Here is a 5525-nt window from a genome sequence, read left to right as displayed (position 1 = left end):
TCATTGGAAACTGTATAGCTATATCCCAATGACAAAATTTTTTTTTTTAGTAACACTGTCTGGCCACAATACAATCTAGGTGACTAAGAGAAATGGCCAGAGGGTGGCTGATTAAACTATAACACCATCTGTCAACTTGAAGTATTTGTAAAAGGAAAGGAATAAAAACCCCTCCACCTTTTTGGAGAAGATTAGAGAGTGATTTAGGCAATACCCCGTCCTGGACCCTGAGGACCCAAGAAGTGCAGTGGTAATAAACACTTAGGTCATATCTCAGAATGTTTCAGGTATAATATTAGCTGCAAATTTCAAAATATTGCAGCTAACACTCTCATCTCCCAACTAGTTGCACTGGTCTTTAGAGTTTTCAAAAAGTGGGACATGATGGAAGAAGAAAATGAAGACAAAAAGTAGACCACTTCAGGTATGGGTAGTGCTCCCGCCCCCAACATGGGACATGAAGATCTCCAGCAAAGGTGACACCTAGTCAATGAGCTTACTGAGAAAGAGGGATATTGGTAAAGGGGATGCTCCGACTGTTCCCAGAGAGGGAAGGCCTGAACTCAACAGCCTTCCTTTCAGCTCCCAGTAGCCAAAGAAGAGAGCTGGTGGACCCTGGGGGTTCCCCAACTGTGTCTTCAAAGCACCATCTCAATCTTTCCTGAGGAGCCCTGTTTTACCTTAGAAATAAGGGAAGAACCAATTGAATTTTTGATAGATACCAGATACATTCTTCGTGTTGACAACTCCAAGGTGTTCTGCTCTCCAAGAGGGAATACAATCTCAAATGAGTCTCAGGAAAGAAAGATACTAGGAAATCTGACCCTGGAATGCCAAGATGGGGCTCCTTTGACATTTTAAAACTGGATTTGCTACTCAGTAACAACTGGCTTTCTGGGAGGCTTCTCAGGTGGTGGTAGTGGTAAAGAACATTCCTGCCAATGCAGGAGAAATAGAAGATGCAGGTTGGATCCCTGGGTCAGGAAGATCCCATGGAGGAGGGCATGGCAACCCACTCCAGTGTTTTGTAAATGGTTAGGATTGGCTAAGATTAGACTGAACTTAATTAAGTAAATACATTTTGTTATTCAGAGTAGGCTGATGCAAGACTGAGGTTTGGATTTTTCCCTTCTGGGAAACAAAGTTTTCTTAGAGTGTTGAGTTGCTGATAATAATTTATCAGTTTCTTTGCCTTTTGAGAGGTCAGATTGGAATTTTCTGTATTTGCCAATGAGATCTTTTATTGTCACTTTGGTTAAGTGAATGGGTATTTCACAGTGACCTCTAATCCTATTTGACTAGGTGTTTTGAAATTTTTTGATATTTTTTACAAGCTTCCCAAATACCAAATGCTAATTAAAGTTCTTTTGACCAGATAACTTTGGGATGCTTCAGAGAAATCCTGGGGAATCTCGGAGAGAGACTAAATTAATTAGGTTTATTGGGTATGTTAAACTATGTGGAAAGTGTTAGTCACACAGTCATGTCTGACTCTTTGCAACCCATGGACTGTAGCGCACCAGGCTCCTCTGTATGTGGAATTCTCCAGGCAAGAATACTGGAGTGCGTAGCCACTCCTTTCTCCAGAAATTATGTGGGGAACATTGTAAAATGAGCAGTGATAAACCTTCTCAGGTTATGCTGTATGGGTAAATGTTGTTAATATAGGTATTCTAAAAATTATATGAAATTCCTAAAAATCTGGTATGTCCTGATAATATATAGTATTATCAACCATAATTCTAGCTATTATAGCCAAGTTTCTTTGTCAATTGATTGTGATCAAATATTTAATCATGCCTTTAAAGTCTCTTGCTATTCATAGACAGCTTTTGTTTAACTCCAATGTTTTTGCAAAAGTGTTTTATCTTTAAGAAGATTCACAGGAAGGACTTTTGACAATTATTTGTTTATGATAAATTTCAGATCATACTGCTGAACTGGGTAGTAAATTAAAGCATCTTAGTGAAAACCCCAATGGTTTCATAAAACTATTAACAGAAAGGATTAGTTACCTTATGAAAAGTTTCAGTACAGCTAACTTAAAAGAGCCTACGTGATCCATTAACCAGACTTAATTTTGCAAGCAAATTAGTTTTTATTTGGCTATACTTGGTAAAAATGAGGGTGACTTTAGAAAGAAAAATATTATGTTTCAATGGATATTGAATTCTAGTTTTGTTAACTAAGGCCTGTATTTACTGCCTAAAACTCACTTTCCAGATAGTTCCTTGCTGCTATGTTATAGTACTGTAAAGGTTTTTTTTTTTTCCATTTTATTTTTGTTAGTTGGAGGCTAATTACTTTACATATACTGTAAAGTTTAATTGAATTATTAAAGTGATCCTTATCAGAAGGGCCGCTACATTGACCTGGTCTATGCACATGCCTGCTGACCCCAGACGACATCCACACCAGGAGTGGAAAAGACAGCAGCAGTGATAGACAGCTGACCTGGGAATCTGGACCAAGACCAAGACCCCTCCTACTCATTTAACTGAGCTTTTTACCAAATGTTTGTCTCATTACCAACACTGGAAGTTCCCTCAATGTTTAGGATGGAAAGGAAATTCTCTAGTGAAATTGTCACGGAATATAACTACTCATGGTCTGTATTATGACTTGCTTTAAGTCTACTGCTAGAAGCATGTGTACAAAATTTCTGTGACAATTCAGTATAGTTGATAACATGTATAGTCTATAACATTTTTCCCCATTAACGTAGCTCTAAGCTTGTTCACTGGGTCTGATTAGTTTTCCCCAAATGTGGATGACTAGGCAAATATATGATGGAGAAAGCAATGGCACCCCACTCCAGTAGTCTTGTCTGGAAAATCCCATGGACAGAGGAGCATGGTAGGCTGCAGTCCATGGGGTCGCTAAGAGTCAGACACGACTGAGCGACTTCACTTTTACTTTTCATGTTCATGCAATGGAGAAGGAAATGGCAACCCACTCCAGTGTTCTTGCCTGGAGAATCCCAGGGATGGGGGAGCCCAGTGGGCTGCCATCTATGGGGTCACATAGAGTCGGACACGACTGAAGCGACTTAGCAGCAGCAGTAGCAGCAGCAGGAGGCAAATATATGAACAAAAAGGAGGCCTTGCATTGATGGACATGATGGAGTCATGGCAGGCAGCAAGCACCCTTGCATGTAGGGACAAATATTTTGATCTATCAAAAGATTTGCAATCAAAAGATAGAAATTTTCCAACTGAAGAGGTTATTGTGACCTGCACATGATTTAAATCAAACTTTACACTGACTAGAGTGGTCTGTTTTGTGACCTATAAGCATGCATTGTACATCTGCTTTGGCTGTTGAGGAGGGGAATACATTTAGAAATAAAAAAATAGAGGACATTGTTATTCACACAGAGGCCTTAAGGAATTTTACCCTGCAAGCCTTAAAAGATAGTAATCAGGATGCCAATCTGCTGAACTCAAATGTCTCTATGATTAAAAAACAAAAAAGTCCCGTGAAAACATATGGCTCTTGATATTTTAACAGTCTCTCAAGAAAGAACTTATGTTATTATATAATACGTATGAAATGATACTTTCTTATACTTGATGAGCCTTCTAATGTGATTCAACTTATGACATATATATATAAAATCAAATCTCATCTTTAAATTATTCCCTTCCTGTATTTAGTTGCTCAGTTGTGTCTAACTCTTTGTGACCACATGGACTGTAGCTCACCAGGCTCCTCTGTCCATGAAATTTTCCAGGCAAGAATACTGGAGTGGGTTGCCATTTCCTCCTCTAGGAGATCCTCCCAACACAGGGATCAAACCCAGGACTCCTGCATTGCAGGTAGATTCTTTACCATCTGAGCTATCTGGGAAACCTCTTCCTAGTTTAGGGGAAATATTAGAAAACTAGTTTGATTTAGGGGTGTCTTGGCTCATATCTCTACATTGCAAAGTTTCCGTTAATTGTCTCTCTTGTTGTGCCTCTCCTATACATGCTAGAATAATCCTATTCAAGTGAGGTTCAAATGCTACTTCAGTGGACTCCAAAACTTATCTAGCTCGAGCATCAAGAGTTTCACTCATCTAACTCGGGATACTACAACACCTATTCTCAGTGGGAAGCAGTTACAGAAGACTTGACTTTGGCCCTGTACTGCTTGAGACTGAAGAGTGATGTATCTCAAAGGGAGATTTTGTAAGCAGGTAAGGTTCAGTGTCTTTTGGCTTGATACCTACCAAGAGGCAAACTCGATTTGGGGGTAACAGAGAGAGCACAGCATATGCAAAAGCTTGGTATGTTTTAAGAGCTGCAATTCCACATGCTTTAGGTCAAAGACATTTGTGGAGAATTGTCATAGATGAAGATGGAGTCATAAGAAGCGTTCAGATTAAACAAAGGACTTATGTGCTAAGCTAAGGAGATTTGGCATTTTTTTCTGAAATCAGTAGAGACCTGTTGAAAAACTTTAAACACACAAGTTAAGTGGTCAGTTGTAAATGATGAAATTTGTTTGGAGAACTGGAGGGGTGTGGACAAGATTGCTGGTTATCTTTGTCAGTTCTATCCAGTGTAACTTTCAATGATGATAGAAATGTTCTATATCTATGCTGTCCAAAATCATGGTATGTAGCCACTTATACTACTGAGCACTTGAAATGTGGCTAGTGCATCTGAAAAACTGAATTTTGCTATACTTAATTTTACTAAATTTAAATGTAAATGGCCACACATGGCTAGTGGCTACCAGTTTGGGCATCACTGTTATATATCATTTCCTTTTTGTCTGTCCTAAGAGGGACCCAGTTTTTTAGCTGGGTGCATGGTTGCACAAAATAAAGATGCTTTATAGCTAAGTGTGGGTCATATGACTACATTCTGGGTAATGAGATTTGTGAGCTGAAGTGCAGTTGCTGGATGATGGATGAGGGACTTCCCCCTCACCCAGGTCCCTTTCTCCATAGACTGAACTGCAGTGTAGGGGAGTATGTGGCAGAGCAGGGCAGAAAGACAGAAGGGACTGGGCCCCCATGGTTCAGAGTTGTCATGACAGCCAGACTTTTGAGCAACAGAAAAATAAAGTTTTGTCTTATTTATACCACTCTTATTCTGGGCTTCTCTCACATGCAAGTTATTCTAAAGGATTCTGTGACTAAAGCTGGAAATAGAGCGAGCAGGTGAAACATGATTAGAATAATCCAGCCAAAAAGTGATGCAGGTCAGAAGCAGAGTAGAGTAAAGTCATTGGAAAGTGGAGAAGGGAGCTCATCCAAGAAGGATAAAAGGGCTCTTTATACAAAGCCTGAATCTGTGAAAACTCAAGGAGGAATCGTTCCATCCATGACTGCTTCTGTGAGCATTAAGTTAAACTCACAGTTCAGTATGATTTAAAAATAGAAATCTAATGAGTAAAGAGAAACAAAACTAGGACATATGCTCTTCTCCACACTCAGCTCAGGTTGGTAGCAATACAGATAAAATTAAATCAATGTAGTATCCTTACCTATTCAGAAACTTGAGAAATCTTTGGATTAAGTTCCTGAGAGCTAA

This window comes from Muntiacus reevesi, chromosome 18 (assembly GCF_963930625.1).
Source record: "Muntiacus reevesi chromosome 18, mMunRee1.1, whole genome shotgun sequence".
NCBI classification, from domain to species: Eukaryota; Metazoa; Chordata; class Mammalia; order Artiodactyla; family Cervidae; genus Muntiacus; species Muntiacus reevesi.
The sequence above is the reverse complement of the archived record's forward strand: the minus strand, read 5'-3'. Positions refer to the sequence as shown.